This window comes from Wolffia australiana, chromosome 5 (assembly GCF_029677425.1).
Source record: "Wolffia australiana isolate 7733 chromosome 5, ASM2967742v1".
NCBI classification, from domain to species: Eukaryota; Viridiplantae; Streptophyta; class Magnoliopsida; order Alismatales; family Araceae; genus Wolffia; species Wolffia australiana.
The window spans coordinates 6,480,132-6,504,940 of record NC_135839.1 but is presented as its reverse complement, the minus strand read 5'-3'; positions in this window follow the sequence as shown (position 1 = coordinate 6,504,940).

Genomic DNA, 24,809 nt, shown 5'->3' with positions numbered 1-24,809 from the left:
GCGACATTGGTGGTGCACGAGTGGTGGTGTTGGTGGGTGCTGGCATTACCAAGGACCAGGCACGAGTGATGGGACAGGTGGAGACGCGAGCGGAGGCTAGTTGGGGCGTGGGTGGTGATAACTTGCAAATTAAAATCATTAATTGATGAATTTTACATTATATTTATGTAGTTTAATGACTATATTTGCATGTTATCATATTAAAGTAAAGATAAATCACTTTACACTTTCATTTTATTATTATTTCTGATTTTTTATCATTTATTACATGGAATTTAACCTCATTTTAGTGAAGAAATATTTTTTTCAGGGCCTTAAATATTTGGCTAAAGGTTGGTAAGGGCTTTTCAAATTTTCTGCAATTTTTTCCATATTTGTATATAATTTTTTTTACCATTATATAGCCAATAAATGATTTTTATATATTTAAATAATACATATTTAATTTATATGGCATTTTATAATGTATTTATATATATACTAAAGGGCATCCACGTCATTCGCCCGAAATTCGGGCGAATGAGTGGATGATTATTATCAAATAATAAGGAGAGAGAGAAAACGATTGAATATATATATATAAGGCCACCGACATGCACGTGCATTAAGCAGCGACATTTAATGCATGCATTTAATGCACGCGGAAACCGACATGCACGTGCATTAAAAAAAACGTGCATGCGGCATCGAGTTGTCGGGTGCATTAAATGCACATGGCAACCGACACGCACGAGCACATTCACTTACGATTTTTTTTAGAAAATGACGCCCGGTAAGCTTACTGTTTTTTTTACTATTTTCTTAAAAAAATGATGCAGTCAAACATTGCCGCTCAACGAAAAGTTAAAGTGTTCTTTTATCTTTTTATGTTTTTTTTATTAGAACATGGTGACGTGGCGTTCTTTGGATCATTCAAACGAGGCACTCATTTCACAATGATTGTGACTTTTTCAAGCACGTAAAAACGTGGCAGCGCACGATCCGAGGAAGGGGAAATGAGAAAATCAATGCCAGCCAATAGAAAAAATCTGATTTTTTAAGAAGATAAAAGAGATCCTCACTAAAACCTTGATATCTTGAGATCTAGACGTCCGATCGGGCTGAAATTTTGAGGGTAGGTTCTTCTTTTCTCTCTCTATAATCTAGACGGTTGGATCTTTAAATAGAGGTCTAGAAAATGGCGAAAATTACTTTTTGAAGCTCTCTCCAAGGATTTGGCCAAGAAGGACACATGGGATGCTTTGGAAGTCGACAGTTCTTGATTCTGCACTCAAAGTTGTAAGTTTCTGATTTGTATTTCAATCTTCTTCTTGAACGATTCTAAAACGCCAAGGCATGGGCGAAATGTACATGCCCTAGAAGTTGGTTTTGAATGAAATTAGGACTGCATTTTGATTCTGATTCAAGGTTTGATTTTTGATCCTTAATTCCACATCAATTTTGAACATTTCTGCTTCATTAGAATTTTAATTTAGGGTTGGATTTCATCTTTTCCCCAAATTCTTCTATTTCTCTCTCTAGGTTGATTTGTCTAGTTTCTCTCTCTATATTTCGATTTTTATTTTTTAGGAATTTAATTTAATATATAAAAAACCTAAAAATAAAATTTCATTCGAAAATTCATCCATCTTGAAGTCCAATTTAAAAAATCCCTTTCTTGATTATTTAATCCCCAATTTTAATTCGTAATTTTTTTAAAATTTTTTTGTAATAATTGGGAAATTAATAATCTGAATTAATCAGATCTCATAATTAAAATATTTCTATCTTGAGTTTTCTGACTGAAATATTTAAAATCAAAATTAAGTCTTACTTGATTTTGATTAATTAAAAACATTATTAAGCATAATCAAGATTTATTAATTGCAAAATTAATTCATCTTTGAATTAATTCATTGAATTTGGATAAAAATTCTTATTTTTTTCCTCCTTGTGGTTCGACCCCTTGCGTGCTCTATAGTCTATATTTAGTAATTCAGGGAAATTATAAATTTTATTGTTTAAGTCTAAACGCCAAATCAACGACATATTTACATGCATTTTTAGGCTTATCAGTGGTAGTGAGGGTGGTGCGCGGCAGTGGTGAGGGCGATTGTTGGAGCGAAGGCTTAGCTTATGTCGTTATGAATGATGCCCATGTTGAGTTGACATTAGCTGTTGGTGATGGGATACGAGTAAGAAGTTAGAAGTGAAGAGTTCACTATGACATGGTTCGATGTTAATGCACCATCAATGAGCTGTTACTATCGGGGTCGCATGAAGACAGAGAAGTAAGACCATGCAACACTATATGATAGTTGTTTGAAGAGTAGAAGGGACTTATGGATGTCCAATCTCACGAATCTATTCAAGGCTCACATGATTGAGGGGTCTTCTGCATATGAGGATGTGCACAAGATGATTGAAGTGAAAAGAAAGTCAGATATCCTCAAAGAATAGTTCTCAATTCAATTTATCGTTGGTTTCTTCATTCAATTCCTTCATGACTCATACTTAACTTGCTCAAGAATGTCAAAGGTAAACCTTTAGAAGGGAACATTTTGTCCCAAGACACCTTGTTTGTTATGACCAACGGGAAGGTGTTCGATGTCCTTGAGAAGGACAAAGGAACAAAGCATGTTAAGGTATCATTCACACAAGGATATAAGATGCAACAAATATTTACAGTACGGTCTGAAAGGTTACTAAAAGAGGAACTTTGCGTAGGAACTCATTCAGATAGCTCAGAATAAGTTGCAACATAGGGTGTTTTAATTGCTTAAAATGTCAAAGAAAGTTGAGGAAAAGGAAACATGAAGTTGAGGCTAGGAAATATTGTAAAGGTTACGATTATATGGATAGAAAACCTCAAAATTCACTTGAGAGATATGGTAACTTTGGAAGATAATTATGGGCCTAGAGGTCACACGCAAATTGTCTTTTCGACGTCTGAAGATATACTTAAGTTTTGGGGTTTTTTTGAAAATTACCCAATAAGTATAAATAGGGGAAGGCCCTAAAGAAATTTACCCAGGCCAGAATTGTTATGGGGCCTTCCCCTTCTTTTCCCTTCTCTTCCCACAGTTCCTCTCCACTCCCGATGCGATCAGGATGCCATAACGATGACGACGGAGTGTGAACGGAGTTCATAAGGGTGAAGGAGGAGATTCGACATGCCGAGGATCACGTGGATATGCCTAGAGGCTGCACACTAGAGCAGCTCAACTTGTCTCGCTCGGGGATCCAAGAAATCATAGATACAATCCGTGTACATGTTCTTTGTTTCATGTTTTTAATGATATTGTTATGATTCTTTCATGTGTCATCTGCTGCGTGGAATCCTCGTCTTCATCCAGATGAAGGCCTCTAGAACCCAACATTAAACACATAGGGCCACATGCAAGGCCTTCAAAACAAAAAGAAGCCAACAAAACTTGAACAAAATAATGTCAACCTCTAGGGTCCATTGACTAGGTTGAGTACTTGAAGGCCGGGTCTTTCGCTTCAGCCCATGCTCCTCAAGCTGGTTGAGACTGCGCCTTCGGAGCTAGATGGTATCCACCATATATCTTCTAGTGCTCGAGGTGTAGCTTGGCACCTACATGCTTGAAACTTAACCTATTGATTGGGTTAAATCAATCATTGATTAATTTATCTATATGTTGATATAGTTACTAAATAAGTTCAGTCAATAATTTTTTTTTGGACCTTTAAAGTTATTAACTAGAACAATATGTATGCCTCGAGGGTCACACACATAAGACTAAAAGGACGTTGGAAGATATACTTTATTTTAAGGATTTTTATAAAAGGACGTTGGAAGATATAGGCCTAGAGGGCACCCATTTTAGGTCCCCATGCCAGCCAGAACTGGGTGCCCCTCCCCTTATTCTTCCCTGTTTTCTCCATTGACTCCACAAGCTCTCCTTGATGGTAAGAAGATCCCCAATATCTTCAAGAAGAAGTGTTGAAGGAGAGGAGATCCACAAGGGTGGAAAAAGTAAGTCAAGGGTGGAGAACGACTTGAAGAAGCTCTCCCAAGAAGCAAGTCAAGGGTGGAAAAAGTACACCACAAGGCACCTAATTTGTTATATGCTTTAGAACAATGAATCGGTCTTAGCTTCTGCTGCACTGAAATTTATTTCACGCACAATTAACCATATCCCCACATTATCCCCACACCCCAACATTACATAAAAGGAGCACGTATTCAAACATGACTTGAAAAAATGTAGGTGACACTTAAGTTTAAAACCATAAGATAGTCATACAGATCAAATCAGTGAAACTCTTCTTAAAGAGCATCCACTCTCTCCTTAGATAGATGGTTACAAGATCAGCAATTCTCACCATTTGAGGACGAGTAGATAATAATATTCTATGTGGATGTTAAGTGATAAACTCAAAATTAGGGGTAAAATTACGTCATAGTGAAATTGAGTTTAATGAATAATATTTATAAACATACACTTGTAAAATAATTTATTTAGCTACTGACAAATAAGGGTCGTCTCCACAGGAAACGGATATCAGGGAAGGAACTCTCTTGATCGGGTGAATATAAGAAGATGAGAAGAGTTATGTGTAGCATACATGGAGTGCAAGGGTGGTGTGAAACAAAATCAGGGTTGAATGAATGATGAGAGGTAGCTAATTACAGGGTTTTATAAGCTAGGGTTTATAATATATATGAGGATGGAGAGATGAGAAGGAACGAAGAAGAGGGCATACGGCATAATAATACGGATTGTGAGAATGAGATAAAATGATGATTAAAATGGGACAGATATGGATGTATGTTTCTTAAAAGAAAGGAGAGAGGTAGGTGATGAGATAGTAACTGTGTATGGGACTTGTGAAATGAATGATAGATGAGGATGGATAGGGAAGATAATGAGTGAAGATGGAGGTAGATGACTGATGGTCTTGGATGAAGATGATAGATTACGAAGATAATTAAACTATCTAAGTGTGTTGAAGAAGAGCCAATGTAAGGAAAGAGGATAACCTTAGATCCCTATATTCCTCCACTATCAAGGCATATTACTGATGTAGATCAACCTTCCCACTTCTCTATTGAACCTCTCCAAGCAATAGAGACTCCAAGACACCCTTGATGGACCTTCAAAACATCACTTTCTTTCAATATGTCTCTCTAGGAGGAAGCAAGCCTAAAGATGTTTTTGCAAAGATTGGGTGTCAAATTTATAGATCTAACTATAGGGAGACATAAAGACAAAGCTACCCTTAAAATTTTAGCTCAATCAGCATTTTGGATTGTTGGATATCAAGCCTAGAAGTTGGATGATTCCTAGCCGTTGATTTAAGAAAATATTTCCCTCTCATTTTCCTTGTCAGCGCTGTCACGTCGTTCAGTTAGGACTTTATCTCATTCTAGCATTTAAGTTGATGATTGGTTGATATTCTTCCTCGTCACAACGGCTCTCGTCGCACCACATGTGGCACTAGGGAAAAAGACATAATAGAGAATAACACTATATTAACTAAATATATTATTAAATAACTGTTGTTGCAGCTGACGTGGTTGTGTGTGAGTACTCACCATATCAGTGTGTGTTTCCCTTTTAATCCAATAAAGGCATGAGACATGCACACACCATGTTGGCCCAACCACAAATGTTCACTAGTCAGCCTACATAAAAAATTCAAATCTTTAAAAGTCGAGCATCGGTTTCCGTGTGGCATTTATTACCAAAAAATCTCCTTTTATTAGTTTGCATCATACTTGGATTTGATAAAGGTAAGAAAGTAAAATCATTAGTTTTAAATGCCATTATGGCATTGGAAAATGCAATGCCATAATGGTCTAGGATAATGATTGGCTGTCGTCAATCATTATCCCTGATCGTGATTCGTCACCATTGGCCAAATCAAACGGCGACTCATGGTGTCGCGAATTAAAAAAAGGTTATTTTTTTTTAAAAAGTCATATTAAAAATAAAGATCCAAAAATTATGACTAAATATGTTTTTTGACTTAGAAAATTGTTATTTTTAGCAAATTAATGTGGAAAATTCCAGAAAAGTTATATTCTCACTCAAATTATATTCTTTCAGAATTTTATGTTAGAAAAATCCCAAAAATATGTAAAAATGCAGTGAATTCCGAATATCATTCTACAAATAAATTTAATCATTTTATGCTTGATAACACACATACACAATTAATTTAATGCAAATAAACATGTAACTACAGTTAAATTGTGCTAGGAAAATGCAGGATATCATGAGGATGTCCATCTTGAAAATCATATGAATAAATTTCATTAGGATACATATTCAAAGATTAGTATTCACTGTATTGTAATATGATCATAATTGATTTATCCTTGAACTTCATTATCAAGATCACATATAAAAAATAATCAGTAGGATTTGTATCAAGAAAAAATGAGACATGAATGTGTGATCGACATTCATATCATATAATTGACAAGTATTAATTATGATATGCCGCATTCCATATTTATTTGTAAATTATTATAATGAACGTAAATTATGCAGGAATTATCCATGAAAAATATGATAAATTTTAATTTCATGATATGCATTCTAAAATGCATGATTTCCTATACTTACTGGTGGGATCAAGGTTCACATCAGATTGAATCGATTGAATCCTGATCCAATGTTTTGAATGATCAATTGAAGATTCGATCAGAACAGATCAAATCTTTCGATAGAAAAAAAATTTAGATCGAGTTCAAAAAGATTATTTGAGTGATTTAGTTTGTGCGTTCATGTTTGATCGAACATTTGTTTGAATAGTTTGAACGAAATTGAAGAAAATTGACCAATTCGGCAATAAAATAGAACTTCAGAATTTGGGATTATTTTTTTGAAGAAGACGGTATGAGGGAACTCTTAAGTACCAAAAATTATATATAATGAGGTACATAAAATATGATTTGTTATTTTGAAAGACAAAGGAATAAGTTTGGAAGTTGGCATTATAAGTTAGCCATTATTGTAAATTATCTCTAATTATAGGTGTAAGATTATGGTAAACATTATTATGGAGTACTAAGGTACGAGACTATGAGTAGATAGGAGAGAATTATAAATCACCATTATTGGAAAATATTACATAAGTCTATAAATGAAAATATTATATAGATAGAAAATCTTAAACTCAATTAAATGACCAAGACGAAGTCTCCTTTCCAGGTGGGATGCCGTGACGTGATCAAGTGAGGGGAGGTCACATGGCGGCGACGTCGCCGGTCACGCAGTTGGGTGACATCCCTGGTTGAGAATATGTCAGTGCCATATGCCGACGAAATGACGTGTCGTGACCGGATGAGATGACGTGCTGTGGCCAAATGAGACAACGTGATGTGATTGAGTGATAGGACATCCCATGGTGGTGACATCACCGGCCACACGGACGACTGACATCCCCGAAAGAGACCATGTCAATACCGCACGCCGATGAGACAACGTGCGTTACCAGAAGAGATAAGGTAACGTGATTGAGTGCGAGGACATCCCATGGCGGCGATGTCGCCGGCCACGCGGATGGGTGACGTCCTTGGTCGAGACCATGTTAGTACTATGTGTCGATGACACGACGTGGCGTGACCAGACGAGACAATGTGGTTTGATCGAGTGAGGGGACGTCTGATGGTGGCGACATCGCTGGCCACGCGGACTAGTGACGTCCCCCATTGAGACCTCCTCAGTACCATGCGTCGACGGGATGATGTCGTGATTGGAAGAGATTACATGACATGATCGAGTGAGAGGACGTCCCATGGCGATGATGTGATAGATGAACAATGTGCAAATAAGTAAATCGTATAATTAATATAGCGCAAATGAGGACAAAAATTTTGTTTGGCGGGGCTAAGGGGTCATTGTATTTTTCATTCATGAAACATTCCCTAGTAATCAACCAACCTCGTTCTTCTATGTGGTTCCCTTGCTGCATGCTCATGCACAAAACTACTCGGGGTCTGTAAATCTGCAAGCGTGAGATGAATTAATGATTTTAAATATGATAGAAAGGAATTACAAAGAATTGGTAGTTCATCGTCCCATAAATCTTCGTAATTAGTACTGCTCTGCAGCCACCGCTTGGTTTTGTATGGCCGCAACTGACACTTCATAATTGTCAATCCCTCAATGCCTTTCGCATTCAAATTGTGTCTGTTTTATGTGACGACAGCGCGACCAGCGGAGAAGAGTCTCTCTACTGGGGTGGAGGTTGGCAAAACCGATAGAAACTATTTTTCTATCTTCACCAATTGAGGGAACTGTCGTTCCCCAGTTTCCTTCAACCATGAGAATGCCTCTATCATGGGGTAGAAAGAAGCAAAAATGTTGTTGTCGAACCCATTTGTAGAGCATACATACCAATGATCTGTATCCTGCATCATGTATAGCTTCAATCCTTGCGAGAAAATATGAATGGAGAGGCTTGGCATTGGTAATGCTTCTGTCCTACCAATTTGGGATGGATTGTCCGTCCCTCTTTCTGCCATTATTTGAAGCATATGGCGCACATAGCTCAAGATGATTGAATGTCGTAATGGATACATGGATGCTAATTTCACTGTAGGGTGCAGCATGATAGCAATATCTACGACTATATTGCACATAAGCATAAATGTATACTTTCACAATTTTGTCGCCATTTTGTTGATAGCAGCCAAGAGTGAAACACATGCCACTTCTGTCAAGCTCCCACTATAGTTTTTGAAGTACAAGAGTGATATTTCTAAGTGGGCATTCAACAATGTAACAACACCTACAACCGTCGGTATTTATCAACATGGTCATTCTAGTGGATGAGTTGTGGCCTTTTCAAATGACTTCAAAATCTTTACAAACTCGGTGAGCACGCCCCACTCGTCATCAACAATGTCAAAGTTTTCATTGCTGTGGATCGAGGAGGGCCATGGTGAGCAAGGCCTGCCTCTTCTCCACCGTTGCTTCCAACATGTTGTGGGTGGAATTTCACCTTGTTGGCATGTTGTGGGACAATTTGTTGTAGTTTGAAAGCCCAAGTGTTTCACATATCTCTCTATATTTTTTAACACTGCTCGTAGACCCCTTCATCATAGTTATCAACTCTCTAACTCGAGACACAACTTGCCAAAGAGAGAAAAAACTAGCACTTGTACCAGATGACTCCCTTATCGGATCTTTCTCTTGAGTAATGTCACTATCACCCTCCTCTTCCAATGCCTGCTCTCGAATGTGAAGCTTTGCTAGCCCAGCTTGGATGCCTAGGTTAATGATGTGAGCAAAACAGGGAACATGATAGGCATGTGTGAGGCATGGATTCATATCCACTACTTTGTATGCCAATACTTTGATCATTCTACCATTGTACGAAGCATTATCAGTCATAATTGCAGTGACCTGTGACACAAATAGAAATTACAAAACATAAAAGAATTTTGGAAGTATTGGTACACGATATACCTTAGCCATGAGCTTGAATTCTTTGAGCACTAACATGACGACTTCACTCATTTTTGCCCCATAATGGTCGTGGGCTAGTTCTCAAATAAACAGTACCCAATTCCTCAATTTCCACTCAGCATCAATCCAATGTACAGTGATGTCAAGTAAATCAATATCCTTCTCCTATGTCCACGTGTCCACAATTATGAAGATATGGTTGACATTTGTGAGTTCTTGGGTAAACTGATTCTTCATTTCGTGATATGCTTCCGTGAATGACTCCTTCTATACTCTCGAACTTAGAATTTGCATGTCAAATTGTGCACAGAACTGAGACCATCGCACAAAACCCTTGCTATCCCCTATAATCCATGATAGATCCTCAATGCATACGAGCCACCCAAGCTTTACTTAAGTAGCTTCAAGGGTAATCCTAGTCCATCAGGGGTCCTTTCTAATGCACATGCCACCATGTAGTACAGCAGTTGATTTCTTTCTCTTTGATAACCCCTTCAATTCATCGTGTATAGCACAATGAAACTTCTCGAGATGCCTTCAAAAGAAAGTTGTGCTTCTGTGCATGTTCCTATTGATGAAGGCCTTGTTGGGGGGGGGGGTGACCTTCATGCATACCGTACATACTTATTGTTGAGGTCTTGTCTTCTTGAAATACTAGAATACCTTGGACCTCGGTGCATAGTGCTTGCTTGTAGCAGTCAAAACCTCGGGTGTTAGATCAGTCCCCTTGATTAGAATACTATCAACTATTACATTGTCATTTGTTTGATCACCCATGTGTCACCATCGCAATGTGAACCAGTTGGAGATGAGCTTTCAAATGTCTCCTCATTGCTAAGAGACAGATATCCAAGAGATGAGTTTTCATGTCTATCAAAACACGTCTCGATGGAATCCATTGCACTAAGTAATCATGGTTAATAATATCGGAATGGGAATATGAAAAAAATATGAAATAAACTGCTTTACTCAGTCTAAGCTCAGTCAATAATGTCTTTGGGATATAGCTCTTCTCCATTAGAATTGATGTAATGGATTACGAGCTAGGGAGGGATCTAAAGATTAAATTGAAGAGGGGGTAGCAACTCTCAAATGATCTCAAATGCTCCTCTAGGAGAGAGCACTTTCATAATATTGAAAATGCTCAAATCTACCAAATCACCCGTATCATCATTTTGATAATAATTGAAAACTTTGGGTGACATCGCACAAGACATGTTGAGTCTTGTCCCATCTTGGTTTAGAGGGATATCGGGACCCTTTGGGTCACATGTAATTAATGATCTTCTATATTGATCCCATTAGGAGGATCATTGATCTCAGGTGATGGTTGTGATGGAGTGGATATTCAAAAAAAAATTGGGTTCTAATGATTGTTTCATATTTTCCAAGTTGATGTACTAGAAGCTTGGCATAATTATGGAGATGAATGACATTGGGATGGGAGTAGATGATACCTATCCTGTTGGGTTCTAGGGGCACTGAGATGTATAAAGAATTCAAAACAATCTACAGTAGAAAACTTAAACAAATCATAACAACATCATTAAAATCATAAAATGAATAACCTGTACATGGATCACATCCGTGATTTCTTGGATCCCCAAGTGAGATGAGTCAAGCTGCTCAAGTGTACAACCTCTAGATGTATCCATGCAGTCCTCGGCTCATCAAATCTCGTTCACCCTTGCAAACCCCATTCACTCCCCATCGTGATCGTTACAACCTCATGATCGCATCGGGAGTGGAGAAGAACTATGGGGAGAAGGGAGAAGAAAGGGAAGGCCTTTGAACAATTCTGACCTGAGTAAATTTTTTTCAGGGCCTTTCTCTATTTATACTTATTGGGTATTTTCATAAACCACCAAAACTTAAGTATATCTTCCGACGTCCAAAAGATAATTTGCGTGTCACCCTCTAGGCCCATGTATCCATCTAGTTAACAACTCTAATGGCCCAATAACCTTTATTGGCCCTCCAAATTAATTAACTATATCATCATATAGATTAATTAATACCAGATTGATTTAACCCAATCAATAGGTTCAGTCTCCAAGCTACACCTCGTACTCTAGAAGCTACAAAGGAGTGTGTATTGACTCACTCATGAAACCTGTTCGCCATCGGTTGCTGTGTATATATAGTCCTTCATCCACTTGAAGCTCCTGGCAGGACTTAGAGTACGGTCAACTGTCAAACTCTAATCGGTCATCCGAGTTAGTAATGATGCATTCGAAAACAATCAGCCAACTCTTCTCCGATATTGCACTGCCTTGGCCAAGGACTTCATCGCATCATTTTCCTTAGCCTGTCACCTTTTATACCGAGGGTGAACAATCCCATCTTGACCACCCAAACTAAATCTATTTAGAATCCCATGATTAGGGACAAGTCCGTCATAGTCAAAGTACAACTGTCTCTCCACAAGACGTCTTTGGTGTCTCAGGTCTAAGGACCACTTACACAATCATAACGTGAATAAACCTGATAGACATTTTGGTATAATAACATTCAAGGATTCATATAGATCAATTCAATCAACTCTTTCCACTAAAAAAACATCCACTATCTATCCTTAGTGTCTCCACACAAATGGCTACGGGAACGACCATACTCATCATATGAGTGAGGCTAGACAGCGATTCTATTCGGATACTTTGATGTCCTTCTCGAGTATCCTTTGAATATGAATATTTAAAACACATGCTTAAAGACTAATGATCTCTGTATTATGATCTCATCATAATTCACTATGTCTGATCATGTATTCATGGACTTCATTATAAGCATCACACGTGCACTATAATGAATATGTTCTATTAATGAGCATGGAATGAGATATGAATTGTGTCAATGGCTTGCGGGCCACATATATTTTCATCAAAATCCTATAGAAGAAAAATAATACACGTCGAGATGGCTAAGAAATCCGAAGGCAGTTCTTACCCATCCTAGAGGAGAAAGGGGATACAAAATTTACAGTCCCAAGTTAAATAAATATCTGGAGGTTTTACCTTCAATGATAATCAGAATTTTTTTACATATCATCAGAGGTTGTTTGAAGAAGTAGAAAGGGAAGTGGAAGGCCCATTAGAAGGTTGGCAACTTCCACCCTCACCGCAGACCACTCCTTTATTTCAAGTTCCATCTGATGTCCAGCTTCCTTCCCTAGTAAATCATTCACCACCCTAGATGGGAATAGGCCGATGAACACCCTCCAAATACAATGCAATCAGAACACTTAGAGAGATCAGAAGACTCAACTAAAGGAAGTGATTACTAAAAGGGTCGGCCAATTACCTTGTGATATGTTAAAAATGGTAGTACTCAAAATTCTCAGTATCCTATGAGTCATATTGTTACTTAAAAGCACCTCTCACATACTGTCTGTAGACCCATTTAAGTGGAATGGGCCAAGGTGTCAATCATGCGTTGTCACATGGCCTGCCGTTAAATTCCCACATCAATCCTTTTTGAAATCTAGAGTAGAGATATTTTTTATTCATACAATTAATATGACCAACTAAATCCAGTTACCAAATCCGTGTTGAAGGTATTTTTGTAACTTACCTTTAGAGTAGTTCATGTTAAATACATTTGGCCTTCCCCCAAGGAGAACAAAGAAGAAGTGTTGCATGATCTGGGCCTATAGCCATTGCTATCTCCTCCATGGGACAATGTGTCACCAATTTGATCTGAACAAGGCTAACCAAATCAGTTTAGCCTGCCACTGGATCACGAGGATCTCCTGGTCTCTAGCCCACCATCACCCCCCGGACATAGTTTCTTCAGCCTATTTTGGGGGCATGAGACTAGGTTTAGATGATCAAAATGTTATGGACCTGAGCCAATTAGGCAAGAAATGATAGGAAAGAAAGTTATCCCTTTGTTCCAAGGATTGAAACATAGTTTCCCACCTCACACAATTTGAAATACCAGATCCCGAGGTTCAACATTACTCGAAGTATCAGAATATCTATGAAGAGAAGATTATACAAATCACAAAAACCACAGAATATATTTTCTAAAAGAAAACACCAACTGTAAGATAAGAAAGTTGGAGGCAAGCTCACAAATGAACATATTACTGTAGCCCGGTATGATTGAAAGAAATGCTGAAAAGTTAAAGCTGATAGAAATATGGGAGGGAAAACATTTTTTATCACTTATAAACGCTTCTATGTCATATTATTCAGGATTTCAAGAAGTCAAATGCACATAGATAATAAATGATAACTAGGGATTTTAGTTCTTTCAGCCATCAATCTTATTGTGCCTAAAGGACGAAGGAGTTGGGCCACATCATTTTATTTTTTCAACTTGGCAAAGAGAACAAGCCCACAAGTAGACATAAGAGCATGAAATGATCAAGTTATGTAGCACGAGTGCCATGATTAACTGGTCTACACAATCATTACCCATACATGAAGCCCACCACGCTGATGATCAGTGAATAAAATTTTCTAGTTCCCATTCGCCACAATCATTTTTCAATCTCCATCTTGGCCAAAAACTGAAAAACTGAACCCAGAAAAATGATATTGTCTAAGAGCAGAGAATGCTGACCACATCCACCTGATAGTTTAAGGATGATACATGGAAGATGACAATCACAAAGCAATCCTTGATGTTGATGAGAATGGCAATGTATCAAAACTTTGTCGGATATGTCCAAAAAATACTCCAGTGCATATAAGTGTGAGTAAATATCTGAAATATTAATGAAAATTTCTACATTACTTTTTCCAAGAGAAGTCCATGCAAAGAACCTAGAGACAAAAATGCCCCAATTGGTGTTGGGTAAATTGATTAAATCCTGTTCAAGAGTTGATTGGTTGCTTCTTATTACACCAATCGTTCCCCTAGAAGTAAGTAGATTTTGTTTTCATTGATCTACTCAAAATCAGATTCAATGAAAATTACAAACTCAGACATCCCAGTGTCTCATCGTTTGACTGAACAACCTGTTGAGCTCTCAACCCATCGTTTGTCGCTGACATTAACCTTCTAGCATATTCTCCTGACACGACCACATCAGAAAGAAAGTGAACATTTTTTTAAGAACATAAAGAGAGAGATTTGCTAGTGTTAGCTCATACATCAGATCAGATGAAGTTTAATGTAGCTAACAATATTAGTGGGAGAAGTTCAAGGAACTTACCATGTAAGAGGATGGGTAAAGCACCTTATAGAGGAGATTGGTTAGACATATACTAGATTGAAATCTTGGGCTTTAGAGGCCTTTCTTCATGCATGGCGTGAGGGGAAAATGGCACACGAGATGTTTGATGTAAAAATTTTCTCACATGAGGAGTTATAATAAAAAAAAGGTTCCCCCTTGTTTCTCTAGAGCAGTCTCCCAGAGCATGGTTTGGGAGGTTCACTAGAGGCATCAAAGACTTGAAATTCATACAGAGCATTGTACAAATAAAACTCTACCTATCAGAAAACTCAGGGTGAGTAACAATTTTGACAGAATGTGTGTAATTTATCATCCCTTGAGATGATAATATTCAAATTCAGTCCATCAGCCAGAGTATCTCATAAGAGTTTGATATTAAATCACATAGTCGAATGATCGTATAATTATGTCTTTGCATAAGAATGTTATGGATCTCTTCCAATGAACTGGCAGGTGTAACATACCAAGTATGTAGAGCATAAACGTGTTCAAAATGTGTTCCAAATGTACCATTGGGATCTGGTGAAGATAGTCTGTTTACTAAGAGAGACTCATTCCACATGTTAGTCAGAAAGTAATGTATCTTGACCACATTAAACATGACACAACATATGTTGTGGGTGGACACAACCACCATAAACATTATCCCGATGAAATTCATTTACATGCAGCCTAAAGAACATTTTTTTTCTTCTCAAAAAGGGATATTTTTTATTTTTAGTTGCATTGGTGAATTACAGTCAGCTATATGACTGTACACTTCCTTGGTTGAGGCAAATGTCAAAATCAAAGGAAACTCTTGATCGTGTAGAAATTATTCTGTCTGAAACCTTCTGAAGTATAGCTTGCAGTTCCTCCATGCTGATAACCAGATCACTCTTCAAAATCCGTCCACCAAAGGAAAACAAACAAGCATCCTCACTTGCATATAATGAATGAAAATGTTGTATGCTTGTTTTGTTGAATGAAGAGTTTTCAATATTAATGTATACTGTGAATGTAATGAGTAGGGCAATGGCAATTTGGAGATGGCAATGACATAGTATCTATCTCTATCTCTTTCCCTATTCACGAATAATCATTCTTAGTGTACTAATCCTTCCAACATTTGATGATGTTGTGTCACATTTGAATATCATTGCAATTTTACAGACTAATTGATTCACAAATAGTGTGTATAATGCAGAATGCAGAAGAGGAAAATGAAGGGATTCATGTACCTATCAGGTTTCAAATTTCAATAACATGGCTCAGAACACGAAGAACTCCATTGAGAACTCCATGAACAGTGATTCCTGACTTGCTAGGTAGGCGGGAAGAGCCGACGAGAATGTTATCATTTTTTGTTTTCAGATTTAAACATTCAATCTGATCCGATCTGAACATAATGTTCGAATTGAATCAAATCTGATTTTTTGATCTGAACATTGAGCTAGTTCAAAAAATTCGATCTGAAATCGATGCAAAGATCGGCTTCGAATCAAATTTTAATTGGGTCTGATTGAGGTTCAGATTCTATCTTTCAAATGCTCATTCTGATCGAACATTCGAACAATCAGTTCGAATCCCCAATCCCTACTTATTGGTAGTTTATGTCTAATCCCACATAACTTACTTGAGGTCAAGTGGTTATGTTGTCATATCTTTTTGAGGTCATTTGAATGAATGAATACAGTGAAGTTCAATGAGCAAGTCAAATGGATATAGGAAGGAGCTTAAGCCTCAACAGAGGAAGCCAGGACAAAAGAAAAGAGTAGTCAGGCCCAAAGCAGGGATTAGGCACCCCTTGCATGGGTTAAAGTAATTCCTATTTTTTGGATCTGGCCAACTTTCATGATTAGACATTCATTTCTTGGTCAAAATGGTTTCACATTTTGTGGATTTGGCCTAGCTCAAATTGGGTACTATTTTAAAATCTTGACAAAGGAAGGATGTGCCTTTGAGCAAAGAGATGAATTATGTTCATTTATTCTGAAGGCATTAAATGAGACAGAATCCAAAACATTAAGACCTCTATATAATATCCTTATATTATTTCTAAAACTTACATTCACATTTTACCAGACGAATGAATTGTCTTGTGAAGATGATTTTCCTTATGTAATTTCTGGTTTAAGATTATTTTTTCTAAATATTTTAAAGCCATTGATCAATAATTAGAATTAATACGCTACTCAACCTAGTATCATCACCAAAAATGAGGTTTGTGTAATATTCATCCGTGTACGTCTTGATATTTCCCTCAAATTTGTGGAAAATATTTATCCTTAGTTATTCAAAACCATGTAAACAACCTTGTTAATAAAGTCTACCTACAGTCTATTCCACACTTGAAATAGTCCACCAGACACCCTCCATCGCTGCCTACTAGGCGTCCATGATCTTCTGCCACAGGTGGCCATTCTTAGACAGAATTGCTATGCCAAATAATGCCTGTCATTGACCATGCACCAAGTGCTGCCCCCTGCATCAGCATGTACTTTTTGTTCCACCATTGATCGCATGCCTGCCACACACGATCACCATGCATAATTTTTGTGTTCACCTTCTACTACTATAAACACATGCACCAGCCATCATGCTTGCACATGTTAAATGAAGCCACAATTGAAAGCACGCCCACAATTCCAGGTAAAGGTTTAGCCACAGTTCTAGCCATTGCCCATAGCCACCACCACAACCACAACCACAACATGCAACTACTGTCGGTACAAAGTTATTGCAGTAGAACTATGGTTGTAACCATATAACTCAGTGGTCTATTAATTTCTACTCCTATAACCACTACCCATTGGATGCGGCAGCTGCTGTTGTGTCCCATGCACCTATCAGTACCATTGACCACTGCTACTCACTACCCACTCCCAACTAAATGCTAGCAAGCATGAGAAGATGTCAGCTCTTCACCATTTTCAAGTAAAAAGAATAAATTTTAACTCAATACCACAAACCAGATATCCTTAAAAATACATTTTATCTGGTTAATTAATGATTCCATTGGGGGAGATGGCTGTCTTCCCATGCCACCATACTTTCCCAGGCCTTCAATACTAATGAAAGCCTTCTATCGAGGAGATATCATGGGTTAGGGTGAGGTTACCGCCGGGGGATGGGAAGGGGGGAAGGGAGTAAGGGCATGTGTCATACGTATTAAAACTAATAAAATATCTAAATAATTATGAAGGGAGGAGTAATACATCACCTGAAGAAGAATGCTTATAATATATGTTTAAAGAATGTAGTCACCAGATTATGATCTCATCAAATTTTACTTATGATCGCATATATAATTGTAATTCCTTATAAACATGACACATGAATGATAAATAATATGATTTATTTCAATAAATTTGAAACAAGATTGAGGATTATGATTGGATTGTAAGAGACATACTCACAACATATCCCACTTTGACTAAAGTTAATCACTCTTATACAATAATCCCCTGTTTTTCTACAGATTCTAAAAAACTAATTGATATCATGGGTTCATTAGTATATATTGTACTTTGCAGTTTGATTTTTAAATTATACCAGTCATAATATATTAGATGTGAATGATATCTAATCAAGGGGAAACACCTCAAAATTTGGTTTTACTTATGATGAGACCGTGAGTTCGTTTTTTGTGCTATTGCACCACTGTTTTCACAAAATGATATAATAGATTATAAGATTGGATGCGAAACCCATTTTTTTATTCATGAGCTTATTCAACCTCACAGCTTCCTTTGTGGTATAAGTTATAGAAATATACTTAACTTACATCACTGGGTCTACAATAGTACCTAGCATAAAACTTAACACCCCATTCAATGTTAAATAAAAGCCAGATGTAGATCTGTGATAATTAGGATCTGTTCAAAAAATTCAGCCTCTATAACCCTGAAGTTTTAATTAAATCCTCCATAAATATTAATATATCTTAAGTCCTTTTGAGTACTTAAGGTTGCATACAATGGCCTTCTAATTTTCATCTCTTTGATCAGCCCATAATTTTCTTGGAAAACTTGGAGAAAATGCCATATCAGACACTGTATAAAGCCTTTTATACATATTATATATCATTTATGATCATACATGATTGTATTCGCCATCAGTCCATCTCATGAATCTTATATGAATGCTCCTTAAATATTTGAACTCCATGTCTCATAAATATGAATCTAATACTGGAGCTCTTAATGACAACCTCTTGGTCAGGGTACCTATTATACATGAATTGTGCTAATCTTGAAAAACTGTTTGATCTACCTTCATAAATCTGTATTCCAATACAGATTTATCGATGATTTAAAAAGTTACTCTTCTCCCATATCCTTGATTGAGATTTCTTTAATGATATTATCACTACATCATTATCAGTGATCAGAATAATATCTGCACAGATGATTTTAAAAGTTATCATTATCCCACTATTCATTTTTTTTACATTTGTCATCTTCATTACTATTAATGTTACAACTTCAAGAAGCGTGCTTCAATCTCTAAATGGCTCTTTGTAACTTGTACACTGTCTTTGTAGAATTTAAATGTATATCCTTCATGTTGTGTAATGTACACATCTTATTCAAGGTTTTAATTGAAGAAAGTAGTATAAACATCCATGTGTCAGATCTCATAATCATAGTGTAATGCTATTGAGAGAAGAACTCTCATATAATTAATCATGGTACGTAGTGAGAATGTTTCATCATAGACAAACCCACGCCTTTAAAAAATGACATCTTCTACCAACCTTAACTTGAAATGGTCAAATGACATCCATTTTCACTAGTATTTCTTTAAAATTTTAGTTCCACTTACACATACAAGGTATTTTAACTTCAACGGGGTCCACTAAGTTCACAACTTTGTTTATGTGGATGGACCAAACTTCTTACTTATCATAATTTTGAGAGTTGGAATTATTAATACCTTCCTCCTAAATTTAGGGATCACTCTCCTTTAGGAAGAGTATTTCCATATTACCAACATGAGTGTTTCCAACATGCTAATCAGGTTCTCATATTACATTACCAAATACACACGGTTCTTGTGTGTAACTAAACATGATTAGTTATACAATATGTTCCATTCAATGAGGTTGCATTCATTTCAGGATGTAGAATTTTGTCCACATCAACTTTGCTCATATATTCTGATTTTGGTATTCATATTTCAATAAGATATTGCTTTTGGAAACACAATATTTTTTTTGGGGGGGGGAGGTAAAATTACTTCCCAAATTTTTATTGGGGTCTCCCAGAAACCAAATTTCTCTTTTTGGGTCACTGCTCTTCAGATGAGCTGGAATCCCAAGTACTTTAGCATGCACAATGTTAGGGTTTCATATTTTCCATAAAAATCACACATTTGCTAGGTGACATGTTCAGTATATATGTAGGTGTTCCAAAACCATGGAACATCGGTAACATTAAGAAGCTCCTGATGGATCATACCATAACCATCAAGGTATGATATCTCCTCGTTGATATACCATTTAAGTACACCCTATCCATAAAGGTGTATATGGACAATTCACTTATATACCATGCAAGTATTATCCTCCTCAATCTGATTGACGAGCCTTGAGACTCTTTTCTGATTTTAACTCTTTCAACTTATCACAGTTTTGAGATTTTTACTTCATTAAGGGCACTGATGTAAGCAAGATACACATGTATTTTAGTGACATTTTGAATTTAATTTTCCTAAGTAAAATATAAAATTTTAATCTAGAAAACTCACTCAGGTATGTACCGTAGGAGTGAGGTTGTCTCCACAAGGACTGGCCTTTAAAGATAGATCAAATGATTGAATTAAATTTAGGGAAATATTATGATAATAAGGGTAATAAAAGAGAATGATTATAATTTGATTAAGAGAAGTGATAATAATAATAAAGATAGTGAAATGGTGCAAGCTAAATAATTAGTAAGTAGGATAAAATGAGATGGACTTATTAAATGATAATAGTTTCTATGTAAGGATATTTAGTTAGTCAATATGAGATGGATTTATAGTTTTATACTAATGGAGTAAATTATAATCGGTAATTGAGGAGTTAATTCTTAGATTTAATTAAGATGTAGGAGAAATCAGGCGAAGAGAGATTAATTAGGATGCTATGATTAATGGATGATACTCTTAGTATGATAACTTATTTTAATTGATAGAAGGTTCTATGTAAGAAAAACGATAGATATAGTAATGAGGGATATTAATATTTAGTTAGTTAGTCAATAGGATTATTTTATTTTAGTAAGACATAAGATGAATACTGAAATTTGAAGGAATAAGAATCAGGATGGATAAGAGAGGGACATTATTTAATTATATGTAGATTAATGAGGTAAAGAAATATAGATATAGATATATATACATGTATGCTAATAATTTGATAATAATAGAAAATAGAAGGATTAATAAGACTAACTTAGATGCGGATGTTTAAAATATCATATGCTTAATAGATAGCTTATAATGATAGAAATATGATTTATATAAGTAGATATACTTAATAAGTACTTTCTAATATTTTTTATTACATAAAATTGAGAGAAAACTGTTGGGTTTTGTGCTTTGGTTCGTCCATGGAAAACACATTTCCATGGATGCAAAAGCATGTTGATCAATTCATAATCAATCTTTAAATAAAAACATCAAATGTACCTTTTGGGGGACTCATTCCACCCTTGACTTTGTCGCTTCGAGATCGTTCTAAAGCTGTTCACGCGTCTGGCCTCTAGAAGTATCCACACGATCATTCGGTGCTTGGATCTCCACATCTTCTTCTTCAACTCTTCTTAAAACTCTAGAAGATCTTCTCACCATGAAGACACTCTCCTTGGATGAGTGCAGAAGAGAGTGGAGAAAGGGAGGGGCTCTCAAATCAGGCTTGCATGGGTGCTTAAAATGAGAGCCCTTACCCTCTTTATATTTCAACTAAGGTTTTTCTCAAAAACCCTACAAAGTAAAACAAATCCACCAATACCCTTATGACCTTGTGCGTGTGCCCTCTAAGCCCATGTGTCATTCTAGTTAATAACTTTAATGGCCCAATAAAAATTATTGACCAACCTTATTAATTAACTATATCAACATATTGATTAATTAAATAAGGATCAATTTAACCCAATCCATAGGTTAAGTTTCCAGCCCGTGGGGTGCCAAGCTACACCTCATGCTTTACAAGATATCGAGTAGTGGCGAACTCTCTCATGGAACTTTTACCGTCATCGGTTATCGTATATGTATATAATCCATCATCTGCGCGGGACTCTTGAACGACTTAGGGTATGGTTTATCGTCAAACCCTAATCCTTCATTCGATTATTACTGATGCGTAATGGGGATCATTGGAGAACGCCTTCTCCAATATCCTCACTACCCTAGCTATCGATTTTTTGGCATCGTCTTCCTTGAGTCGATCTCCTCTTATACCGAGGGCGGATGATTCCGTCTTGATCACTCAATCATCTGTGTGAGCTTCATACTACATCCAAACTAAGACTTGTTTGAATCCCATGATTAGAGGCTCATAAGTCGTAGTCAAAATGTAGTCGTCTATTCACGAGATGTCCTTGGTATCTCTAGTCAGTGGATCACTTATACAACCGTGACATGAATCAACCTGATTGATGTTTAGGTATAATACCATTCAGGGATTCATACAGATCAATTCGGTGAACTTTTTCTCCAAAGAGCACCCAATATCTGTCCTCAGTGGCACCACACTAATAACCACAGGATCAGCTATACTTATCGTATAGTGCTATTCTATCCGGATAATTTGATGTCCGTCTCGACTATCCATCGAATAGGAATATTTAGAATACATTTTTAAAGACTAGTGATCACTATATTATGATCTCATCATAATTCACTAAGTCATTGCATGTATTCATGGGCTTCATTTATTATCATCACACGGAATAATAATGAATGTAAGTATTTTTATTCAATGAACTTAAATAAACATGGTAGTGTGATTGGCTTGATGGCCGCATAATATCCATAAAAAAATAGGATAAACTGTGGAATATTTCCAATGCACATTAGGTGTTTGACAAACTGCTTGATTGAAACTGATCTATGAAACTCGATAGGAAATCATGTCCAAATATGATTTTAATTACATTCAAGCATCCAAATGAGATAACCAAGTAACAACCTATCTATGGAGTTCAAAAACTCACCTAAATTTCCATGATTCAGGTGGTCAGAGAATGAGGCTCTCCTCCTTGCTGATGCAAATCCAAGGTTCTCTAGAACTCCAAAGGCACCATCCTTGGCATTCCAATAGTCGGAGAGGTGTCACTTCTCTCCCATGGCTCGTCTCATCGCCGTTGAGAATATTCATCAGAATATGGCAAATTAGAGGGCCATCGATGGTCATGGGAGGTCCATCCCAGGTTGTCATATAACCCGCAAAAGCCCCCCTAGCTGTGAGCTGCCGTCTGGTCAAAGGAGGGCAATGACAAGGGGCACAGATGATGTATGTGCCCTTGGCTATTGGATATCCTATGACAAGGGGTTAATGGCTGAAATTTAATCACAGTTGTGTACCCCTTAAAGTTTGGTGCACCCCCATGCCATGTCAGCATCCTATTAGTAGGCCCTTCATGCGCATCATTAGAAATCTCACTCCTGATTCGCGGTTCGCGTGGCCTTGTCATCCTCATAATTCGTCGCATCTAATTAAGAGCCTAGCAAATAAAAAAGGAATATTAAAACCCTATGTTTTAAATCTTTTTGTCTGATCTTCTGTAAGAAGATTGGATGACCAAGATTATATTCCAGCATTTAAATTAGGTCGTTATGGCATGGGCTTCGGCCTAGGTCAATTTGAAGCATGTTTGTTCTTTCTTTTTAATTATCTTATGATTGAAGTTTGTCGGCCATAGGAAATCACTGAAATGGTTATTCCATATTGAAGATGTTAGCCAGAGGTATTTCTATATGATTTATGCATGGTATATATCCATGAAATAAATGGACATTCCCGTGCATGCCTGTGGGGGCCATGTTGTGTGGGCACTTGGGCCCGATGTGGGCCTCTATTCGGTGGGCTCACCGTAGGCCTTCTTGTGAGCCTGCTGAGTGCTCCCCTTGTTGGGATCTACTTCTTGGTCTCTAGGGCTCCCCAGCTGCAGGTGGGCTTGAGTGCTCTACGCTTGTCTACTTGTGGCTGGATTGTGCGCTGCTGCGCCTAGCCAGCTGCCTTGGCTGCGGGAACCATTTTTTGTTTGTTCTTATTGTTATATTTTTATTCATTTATTTCTCTTCACACCTGAAAAAGGTATAATAATCACAAGTGAGAAGAATGTAACCCATTAAAATTAGTAATGTTAAAAGTTATTTCGCATGAAAATAATTAGACTTGAAAAATATGTGAATTTTTTATTAAAAAGCTTGGTTGTTTTTACCAAATCCTCCATTTAATGCATGAAATGATAATTCATGTAAAAATGATGATAATATCAGTATGATGATCAAAAAATGATCTTAAGATGTGTATGTTTCTATGACTCATTTTTGGTGCATCAAGCACCAATCCATACTTGAAGAAATTATCGATGAAAATGATGAGGTAAGAATAACCATGATCTTAACCAAAGTTTGGTAAAAAATAGAAAACACTAAGCACAACCAAAATACACCAATCCTCTACTGTGGCCTTGTGCATGCCATGCACTAAAATGCTACTTCCTCCCAAATGAACATTTATCATAGTAGAATGACACACCCAACTTAATCCATCCTAAAAGGAGAATGAAGGTGGCTTCTTTGTTGGGTTTGTGACCATTAAGGGATATCTTAGATTTTTTGAGGGATTTTAACTGTTTTATTGGTCTCTAATTAAAGTTAAGTCATAAGAAATATCATATATTGACTTACAACTTAAGACATCAATTTTACATGTCTTGTGTTGTGTAGGGATCGGTAAGATTATGCCACATTGTCAACCTCAATAGCCTAACATATTAATCAACAATGTTTCAGGGTACCTACATTAGATTCACCAAATTTTTTTATGTTTCACTCCATCCAACATACCAAAACATAAAATTAAAAATCATAAATCCAAAACACTTTTAAATTGAAGTAAAATTAATCATATGAATTTTTGAAAAAATAAAATTTGACAATCCTATAGAAAAAATAAACAAATAATCAATTCATCCAACTATCTAATCGTCTAAATTATGACAGTT